This window comes from Sturnus vulgaris, chromosome 7 (assembly GCF_052056855.1).
Source record: "Sturnus vulgaris isolate bStuVul1 chromosome 7, bStuVul1.hap1, whole genome shotgun sequence".
Taxonomy (NCBI): Eukaryota; Metazoa; Chordata; class Aves; order Passeriformes; family Sturnidae; genus Sturnus; species Sturnus vulgaris.
In genome coordinates, this window is record NC_142249.1 from 31,277,325 (window position 1) to 31,288,061 (window position 10,737).

At 45.0% G+C, this 10,737-nt stretch overlaps 1 long non-coding RNA gene across 1 annotated transcript; it reads left to right on the forward strand.

Annotated features, from left to right (window-relative positions):
- Window positions 1–202: 202 nt before the first annotated feature.
- On the forward strand, window positions 203–10,455 carry LOC148223228 (uncharacterized). Its single transcript, XR_015804910.1, has 3 exons — window positions 203–330; window positions 9,432–9,512; window positions 10,321–10,455. It is a non-coding gene; the product is annotated as an uncharacterized LOC148223228 (long non-coding RNA).
- Window positions 10,456–10,737: the final 282 nt, after the last annotated feature.

Genomic DNA, 10,737 nt, shown 5'->3' on the forward strand with positions numbered 1-10,737 from the left:
TCGCGCTCCGGCTGCCGCAGGAGCGGGGGCAGCCGCGGCGCGGCTGGGCTCGGCTCGGCGGGGCTGGGCTCGGCTCGGCGCGGCTGGGCTCGGCTCGGCTAGGGGCGAGCAGGGGAACGGAGCGGCGGTTCTGCCCAGCCCGGCGCTCAGGGAGTGCCGCCGCGGGCCATGAGAGCGGCGGCGGGCAGCGTCCCCGCGGTGCGGCCGGAGTTGGGACCGAAGTCCTCTCGGGCGCTCCGCTGTCTCTTCCAGGCGGCTCCTATCAGCACGGCTTCAACTCTTTCCATCGGAGACCGAGAGGAGGAGGAGAAGGAGGCGGAGGAGGAGGAGGTAGGGAAGGAGGAGGGAGCTAGGGGCTGGCAGCCCCAACTCGCACTGATGTCAACTAATATATTCAAAGTTCAACAGGGCATTTCTGTAGCAAGCGAATCGCCCTCGCCGCTCTCCCCGCTGGTCGCAGCCGGCCTCCCCGGGCCAGTGGGGGTTCCCACGGAGCACAGCGGCGCTCCCCGGCCAGACCCTGCGGAGGGGGGCCGGAGGGGCCGGCCCGGAGAGGGGTGGTCAGGGATGGGGGATGGCACACTTTTCAGGCGGGCAGGTTCAAGTGCCGCCGGTGTGGGAAGGGCTGGGGGTGGAGGTGAGGCACCAGACGAGAGCGAAAATAATGCACTGAGCGGTGGAGAGATGTTTGTATTTAAATCCAGCCTCTTCCCTCCCTGCTGGAAGGGGCAGGGCCGGCTGCGTTGCTGAGGTTGTGATGGGAGAGGGGCGCGGGGAAGCGGCTGCGCTGGGGCTCGGAGTGGCGCCGCGGGGCTCCGGGCTCCCTTGCGGCCCCCGCGGCAGCAGCCGCTCGGACACGCCGCCCGACCGGGGCTTGCACCGAGCCCGGAGCGGGGCGCCGTCCCCTGCCCGTGACTGAGCCGCTCACTCGGGCCCGGGGCTGTGGCCGCGTCTCCCTGTCGCAATGTCCCCTTGTTTGCCGGAGGCTAATGGGGTCGAGACGAACCCGAGGAGGGAAGCGGCAGTTCTCTCACGCTGAAGCGCAGACAGCGGCGGAAAATCCGCGACGAGGAGCGTACGGTGCGCGAAGCGCACGGGAGAAGCAGCGCTGTCCCTCCGCGGCCCCACCGCTGCCCGGGAGCCGCCTGCGGGGAATCGCTGCGAGGCCGGGGAGGCTGCATCAAACGTGTTTTTGGGAAGGTTGATGTGCCGCGCTGTCCCCGCGGTGATGCACAGCGCCTGAACGCCGTTAGTGGCAACCGCATAAAGCCATAGGATGGACCCTGCTGATGGACAAGCAGCCCGGCAGTCAAAGGATGAAAACACATCTGGGCTGGTCTAGTGACATTTAAAAATCGCCAGATAAGAGCCTCAGTTATTTATCAACTGAATCCCCAGATAGAATGGCCTGCACTGATGCCGTTGCATATGTATGAGTGCATACATAATGAGGCTGGGTTTTTTTTCCTTCTGTAAACTGATCCTGTCATTCATGTTGACAGTATGTTATAGCTATATAAAAACAGTGTAATTGTATGATGGCTCATCAGTGCTATGACAGCCAATTGTGGTGGCAGTGGGTGTGCTCCAATTCACATCTCAGAAAAGTAACTGCATAGGTCTGCTGAGATGATCATTATACAACATGCAATTGTTTGCCTGATCTTAATTTCTCACCTCTTCCTTAATTAAGGAACTATATCACTACATCTGCTCATGCAGTAATGCATTTTTTGATACCTTGAGTGAAGCAGTCAATATATTATTCATATGTCTAACATTTTTTATCTGCTTTCCATTTTAATACTCACACTGGAAAGCATAGGATAGGTAAAGGATACAAAACAATTGCAATTTAGCTATGTATTCTGCTCAAAGCTTAAACTCTGGAAGAAGACTTGAGTCAGGCATAGTCTGGAAAGTGCTGAGCAAACTGTCCCATTCACAGTGGCATCACATCTGTGCCTCTTTTTTCTTCCCCATCTTTCCTAAAACTGAAAAAAGCCTACCTGTCTAGCTGATTTTTTTTTTTTGGTAATAGTATCTTCTTAGGTTATTGCCATAATTTACATGTGAATAGTAAGTAACTATCCCTCCATTTCTTTAATATACAGGATGATATCTTTCAATTTAGTGAATTGAATTTTAAATAATGATGTACAACAGCCTGGGTGGACAGAGCAGAACACAGTGAAGGTTGTTCTCTATTCTGGGACACTCCTTGCCTTCTTTTTAAGTTTTACTGTAGAGCGAGTCACTTGGTTATCTAAGCCTCGGGGATAGATCACCTCACCAAATGCCACACTTACACATGTAATTTCCAGAAGACAGTTCAACTTTTCATCCTCCTAAAACTTCCAGATGCAGCACTGAGCATTGAACAATACATAGCTTAAGACCATATAAATGTCTGTCAACATTTAAAGATATAATGGATAGTATTTTTCTATTAAAGAAAAGATTGTTTGTCCTAAAATCTTATTGCATTTTCCTGCTACTATTTAGCTGTTTCCCCTGCAAGGCTGGGAGTAGTTCTGTTGGTCATGTGTGTGTGTATGCATTGCTCAAAGACTTACTAATAAAACGCGCACATAAATAAAAGTTTTGTAGTGTTTCCATGGACAGTCAGATCCTGTCACCTTAATGCCTTTACACGGCATGGTATCTGGGAAATCACTGTCCGGACGGAGAAACTACTCAAATCCTTTTAGTAAAGGGCTTGTGACGCAAAGCAGTACAATTACAATTCTATGAAAAAGAGAGAAATGTCATGGGAAAAGTCAGGGTATCGCATGTGAAGTGATCTGTATCAAACAATTTGTTTCCAGTCTCCAAAGCAGAGGATGTACCGGGTTCCTATTCTGGGCTTGGCGGAGGCCGAGGTCATCACAGTTGCTCGCAGAGGTGTTGAACTGTAACCCTGTCCAGAGGCACCGCCGCTGCAGAGACGCCCTTTCGGCAGGGGGAAGAGGCGCGGCGGCGGCGGCGGCTGAGGCGGAGCGGGCGCTGGGCGCGGCTGTCACCGCTAGGGGCTGCTGGTGCCTCCCGGAGCGCCGGCCCCGCGCACGCCGCGCCCGGCGCGGAGCCTCCGGACCGCGGGGCACCCCTGGAGCCGGGCCAGCACCCCGTGAGCCCGGGCCAGCACCCCAGGAGCCGGGCCAGCACCCCGTGTGGGTTCTGCAGCACTCGTGTGAGCAGCCTGCCTGGCCAGCCAGGGCAGCGGAACAGGCGTTCCGGGAGCAATGTAGGGAGAAGGGGCTCCCACTGCTTGTAGGGAAGAGAGGCCGCCTTTGCTGTCTTCAAACTCAGCGGTGCGGAGCACGGAGAGAGACCGGGGAGAGTTCAAGAGAGCCGAAACACGGTGCTGGGAAGAGGAACGGGGGTCAGATGGGAGTGCTTTGGGGTACAGGGCAGCAGGAGGCAGGATAACAGGTACAGCTGGGCTCTGGTGGGGACGAGGATCTACAAGTGTAGAACAAAGCTCTCTGGGGAAAGAAGAGACCAAACCCAGGCTTTTTGTGAGTCGGGTCATCCAAAGACAGTCCCCCAAATTGCAGATAGAATGGTATTTTTGCAGCCTAACCAGAGCAGTCTGTTAGCCTGCGTTTGCACACAGGTCAGGCTGTTTATGACTGAACTGACTGCACAGAGCTCCTTGAGCTTAAGTTCTTTTGGGCATTCAGATAAGCTTTCCTGGGAGATTTTTTAGAGGGTGAGTTAGAGGAATATCAACCCTGGCCTCATTGTCTGGAGACTAGGCAACAATATTGACCCACACTTGATGTCTGCATCATGACTCTACATTAGTAGCAGTCTCATTAGAAAATTATTTCTACTGCAGATACTCAGACCATTTCACACAGACTGACAGTGCATATATCAGTGGCAAAAATTTTAAACTATGCTGGAATTTAGAGCTGGACACATGTGTTCAAACAATCACTACACTGGCCTACTATAAATTTTTATTTCCCCATATCACTGCAAGGGAAGAAACAGAGCTGCCATGAAAAAAAAAACAGTCAGAATATATGCAGCAGACTATGTTGATTCAAATGCCTGATCCCGAGTGGAGCCCAAGTGCCCTTCTAGTGCAGTTTCCTCAAAAGAGAAAAAATACATTTCTAAACACAGTATCAGCAAATATTCAGAAGCAATGGCATGCAGCAATAGCAATAGTAAGCATTATTTTGAATACTGAGATCTAGATGTGAAGCCAAATGGCAATTAGCCATAAAATATTTAGGTGTATGGCTTTTCCACTGAATTTAAAATAGATTGCTAAATAGCCACAGTTGTGGTTTCCGGGCTCAGTCTGGTGGTGACAGTAACATTTTACTTTTTACTAAAGATAAGTCGAATTTAAATCCATGACACTAACTAAAAGTCAGATGACCTTAACGCAAGAGAATACAAATGAGCTCTCTGGAGAAAAGACACTGTGATGCAACAAATAGAATAATATATAGGGATGACTTGACACTCACCAGAGTGACAGGATTTAACTTCTTTGGAAAGAAATGAAATGAGCTTAAATTGGGACAACTGCTTTATTTTCAGAGAATTGCATCTGAAGCCTACAGACAAGTGCTATACAGTTGTTTTCCCCCCTGAAGTCAGGGGCCAATCTTCATCTGTCACTCGACATGACAAAGTCAGCAAATGTCATCACACATCATAAAGGCAGGTCTGAGAATTCCCACTGAGTCTCACGAAAGTAGAAAGTTCCCTCTTTGCAGGCAAAGACTTGTGAAACATAAAAGTTGTGTTAACACAATGATGCACTAGGAGGAAGGGAATGTTAAACTGAGACACTTCTTGTTGCCCAGTAAGCATCCACACTGAGGTAAGATATACAGCACCTAGCAGTCACCTTTTTGTTGGCAAATAAAAAGAGCAGTGAAAAATTAGTTTTTTAACAACACCATTAGGAGGTTTAACACTACATCAAAACTTGTTTTCTCCTTCCTCTAACTCAAGCTCTGAGCCTAGTGACTGTGTTTATTGTATATTACTTTTGCCTTGAAACTGGAAGTGTAAAACCTAGCACTGAACACCTTTATGCTGCTCCTAGACACATATTGTCTGAGGGATTGAAAACTTCCTTGATAAATACAAGTGGGATTTTTTTTTTTCCCTGGGAAGTAGAGGTACCTTTACAGTTGGCCTTAACCTTTACTTAAAGTCGTTTCGCACATCAGACATCTCACTAAACACTCTCTAGAAAAAACACATTTTAATGGAAAGTGAATTCAGGACTGTTGACAGCTTATCTGCTGACTTCATATCCCACCTTAGGCAATTCAGCTGAAAGATGAGCTCAACACTGCAAGTTCCCATTACAGCCTTTGCAGTATCTTGTCCTACTTTAATTTTCCTTTAAAAAGCTAAATTAAAAAGCTTTACAGGGACCTACTTATACAACAAACTGTTATGTCCAGCAAGCTGAAAAGTCTGAGTCAAAATGTGAGTAGGTTTTGAAAGTATTAATATTCCTTCCTCCATTTGCTTACATGATGACTAATGTCTTGATAATGCAACTTGCAGTGTCTGCCTTGGAAAATGCAATTCTCAATGTAGTGGGAATGTGAACATGCTGATAAAACTGAGTATCTGTTCTGCAGATTGTAGTTCTGTTGTAGTATTTGAAACTCATGACCTAGAAAGCCATTCTGAAGATTTAAGTTCACAGTGCTCAGTTAATACAACAGCCTTCCATATTTGCATATTTTTAATGAATTTAACTAAAAAACATACTGTACCTACTCAGTCTGTGATATTTAGATGTTTGTAATTCAAATCAAAACCAATCGACTTTCAAATCTCACCCACTTTGACTGCAAGGCTGTTTAAACAAAAATATCAGGCGAAAAAAAAAATTAAATAAAACTTTTTTAGTCTTCTCAATCAAAATATAAAATGCTTTCAAACACATATTTTTATCCTTAGGCAGAGGCCAACTAGTTTATATTTCAGCCCTCTATTTTTCAGGTTTTCAGGCGAGCACTGAAAAGAAGGGCTTAGAGCAGAAACTGCATTGTAGCTTCACTTACAGTGGTTGTGACAAAGTCACCAAGACTTCAATCTCTTAAGAAAGAGGCACATTGGAACTGACACAGATCAATGATTTTTGGGAAAATGTGGTTCCAAATTTGTAGACAGGTTAGCTATAATTTCAGAGGTTGAGACATTTCCCAACAACAAACCTGAAATGCCACAAAAAGCTCTCCCTGCGCCCTTAGGGAAATGTAGCATATTGTAGCCATATTGTTCCCTCTTGAGCTGCGGTGTCCCCCTTTGTGACTTGGCAGTGCAATGGAAGGCCCTGCATTAGGGAAGAGTTGGAGGTCTCCCACAGAAAGCCCTCTCTGCCCTTTTCACTGTTTGATTCAGTGGGGCAAGGTGGCTTCTCGCCCACATAAAGAGAAGGGTGGTGGAAGAAGTTCTGTGATGAAGGAGAATCTTGGGCCTAGGTTGAGAAGTAATATGTCAAACATGAATATTCCTTGTTATTTTATATTTGGTAAACCTAATCACCAGGAAGAGGCTGGGCTGGATGTTTCTACAGTGTGTAGCCTGTTTTTGCTGGAGAAAAAAGTTGGAAGAGATGGACACCTTTTTTCTTGCAGTACCTCAGCAAAGAGACTGTGGCATACTGCAAACCTTGCAGTAACAGAAAGCCAAGCACACTGTCACATTAGGCTGCACTTCCTAACAGAGAGTGCCTGCTTCCCTTCACCAGGAGTGTCAATAAAGAAATGATTGCAGTACAGCGGGTTAGTGCACTGACAGAAGCTTTCTGCTTTGTGTTTTCAGTAATTAAAAACTCTCTAACTTCTTCTCCAAAACATCACGTCCTTCCTTCAGCTTGGCCATCACAATATAGATATAGTGGTGGCATCTCGATTATAAGACACAACACAATAGCAAACAAGAACTTCTTAGTGCCTTCTGAAGGTATGTGGTGCAGCCACACAGATCAGGGTGGTTGGAATGGGCAGGGTCAGGTACTGAGCCAGGTATTGAGTCCCAGGTATTAAGCAGTGCACTGTTACTCTACCCAGATAATCCCAACCACTTCCTTTTTGTGTATGTAATGATGTATTACTGATTATCTGTTTTCCATTTATTTTCCAAGCAAAGTTGTTCATCAGAAATACCTTTGCTAGATTAAAACACATTTGCATATGTATAATGAAAATACAATCTTTCCCTCTCTATTTTAAGTAGTGTAACATATACTGCAAAGCATATTGTATACTCAGTCTAGTCTAGTGGCCAAAAATATTACATGAATTCTGGTCAACAATTATCAAGAATTCTATTCTGCCAGATAAGCTGAAAATCATCACTAGCTGACTAAGTCAATATGTTACCCTGCTGCTATGCCATATGGCCCTAGATGCTGAGATACAACACAACCTCATCAAGTGACACCCAAACTGGAGGAGTGGAACACTGGAGAGAGCAGGGTTTCCATTCAAAAGGACATCAGCAAACCAGAGGAGCAAGCTAACAGGAGCCTCATGAGGCTGAACAAAGCCAAATGGAGTTGCACATGGGGGTCAGAAGTGCCCCATATGCCAGGCCAGGCTGAGGGCTGAGCAAACAGCCCCACGGCTGGAGTTTGGGGCTCAAACAACAGCTGCTCACAACCTGGAGAGACTCCAAGGAAGGGCTGCTGAGGCAATAAGGAAACCACAGCACCTGAGGTACAAAGAGAGGCAGAGGCCACTGCCTTGCTTAGGCTGGAGACAAGAAGCCCAAAGCAGGATGTAGCTGCAGTCTTCCACTACCTTAATCCATTGGAGAAGACAGACAGACATTTCTCAGGGGTGCACAGCAAAAGACCAAAAGGCTACAGTCACAAGCTGCAACAGGGGAAATACTAATTGGGAAGGGAAACAAATCATCTCAGTGGGACTAGAGCATCACTGAAATGGGCCCAAAGGGGCTGTTCACTCATCGCCCTTGGAGATTTTCAAAACTTCTCAAGGCTTGGAGCAATTCGATCTGATTTTGAGGATAGTCCTGCTTTGAGCAGAAGCTGGGAATACAGGACTCCAGATGTGCCTTCCAACCTAAAATTTTCTATGAATGTATCTCACAAAATACAGTTCCATAGGATACTAAGTATCCTTTCCACCAGCTAGAAAAGGTGCTCAAGTCTTGTCAGGTGTCAACAGAAATGGCTTATTACAGCAGTGAACTATCTAAATCTCAGCTCTGCTTTGATTTGGTATATAATCACGCTAAGTGCAGTCAATTACTAGATTGCCTATATATTATATTCAGATTATTGTAACATGATGAAATATACAAACCTTGACTCTGGTCTCCTTTTCTTCAAACATGTGAGATTCAACAATGATAATGAAGGGAGAAAAGACAAAAGATAGAAACTGTTCTGCCCTGAACAATGTAGTGGAACTGCTACATGTCATATAAATATTATCACGGATCTATGATACAATCATTTCTACAGTCAACAGGCTCATAATATTCCTTCCTCATCAAAACACATAGGGTTATTCATACAAGTAAAGGGTTGTAGGCATGCAAATTAATTTGTAGTAAGATGGTTAAAATTCTAAATCATGTATTAAATTACTTCTATTGTACAAGTTTAACTTCATTTTCCAAGCTAGTCACATGCAACAGAGATGCAGTAATGTAGGTATTCCAGCTGCAGAGTGATTAGCTGCCAGTGCCTTCTAAAACTAGATTTGTAAGTCAGATCATTGGAAAGATCAGTGGTTTGTTTCCTGGATGTCATGAGACCAGAGAGGTGGAATATTGGCAGAAGATTAGGTTTATTCTCTGTGTATGTGTTTGAAATATTTAAACAGACTAGGATAGAAATCAACTTAGAGGGTTATAAACCCTGATCCAGCAAAGCAAAAAAGTCATAAGCAAGCCCATCTCAGGTGTACAAGGAGCACAAATATAGATTTATCCTTGAACAAAGGCCAAAAGTCCCATTAAAGTTCAGGGAAGGACAGTGATATTCAAGCACTTGCTTAAAGATAGGCATGTGCTTAAATTCATAATGATCTGGAGTATTTTTACTTGTACATCCCTGAGTATAAAACAGGGAGCTTCCACCATCTTTGTTAAGGTTGCAGGTATTTCTGCATCTGCTTGTTTCTACATTGCTGGCACTTTTGATTTTGCCAAAAGTATCATTCCAATATGAGTTGTCAGCCTTGGTCTGATTAAATCAGAGAAGTTAGCCATCAGTTTCTGTAGGGGTCAGATTTGGCTGTAAACATTTATTCTAATGAATAAATATATTTGGAACTTTAAGATGCTTTGGTTGAAATGTAGTGACTTCTGAACAGTCTGATTGGGACCAATATATAAGCAGTTAGACTGAGATGCCAGTCAGTAACTTTGCCTCCCTCGGGATCTTTTTCTTTTATTGTTTGTAGGTTTACCTGTTAATGCTCATCAGAGTTACAGGCTCTGACTCAAGAGCTGTCATTAATCACTGCCTAAGAACACTGCATCAGGTAAGCAAACGCATCAGATGCTGAGCTGAAGCAGCAGTCCTCACTTCACACTGTCATTTGCTCCTGACATAACAAGGGAAAAGATTATCCAGCCTTAGTACCAATAATTTTCCACTGCATGATTTGAAACAAGCTTTGGGAATTGGTGCCACATTGCTACAAATGGTGGTGCTGAGGATTCATGAGGTGCAGTGGTCAGCACTGAAACACCATCCTCTACCTCACTGCACGTCCTGCCTTGCACTCACTTGTACTTATTCAGAGGTGATCAGATGATGAGCCTTAATAACAGTGTTAGAATTTAGGTTCTCTCAGCTCCCAAGTTTGAAAGCTAGGTCTGAATAATCACATCTTTTGACAGAGCAAGACACATTTTATGAGATTTCAGATTCAGTTTAATCCAGATTTTCACCTGTGTTCCCTAATTCTTGCCCTGAACAGCAAGAGGAAGCAAGGCAAGATCTTTGCATAGGTGTTCAAGTATTTAGAGGTTCTGTTTCCAGGCAATCAGCAAATGCAGCAGTTCTCAAACTCCAATCTACCAAGACCACTGCCGCCAGGGTCGTAAAGCATCTGTCAGTTTCAGGGCTGTGATGTTTTGCTGCTGCTTGGAGCTTAGGACAAGATTCATTCAAGATCTCCAAAAGCTTTCTAAGGTTGATCTTTTCCCTTTGTCCTGGAGCTTGGTGGTTTTATTTTGTTTGGGGTTTGTTTCTTTGTTTGTTTGGGCTTTTGTTTTTGGCTTTTGTTTGTTTGTGTTTGGTTTTGGTTTTGACCAGATAGACTGAAATAAGCATATTTCTTTAAGCTGTTTCTGTATCAGGTATCTCTGGCAAAAATCCAGCTAAGAGCAAGCTTTCAGCCATGAAAACAAGAGGGCAACAAACAAGAGGAGAGGAGAGAACCAAAATGCTGAGTGACCTGGAGAGAAAATTATATGTCTGCATGCAACAGAAATGAAGTCCCCAGTAACAAGGGTGAATTCCTAACACTTCTGCCAAGAGAATGCTGAATGACAGGGTGCAGCAAAGCAGATGCACACCTCCTGTTGAAGGAAGCTCAGTTTCATATTGTTGCCAATAGTCACTCCAATTTTGCTTAGCTATTTTTATGGTAACTCCAGTGTACGTTAGGAAGTATTGAGAAAAAGGCTGTGACACTGGAAGGAAAAGCAGAATCTATGAAAGATCTAAGGTGCAGATTGCGATGGTAGAGTATTTGAAAA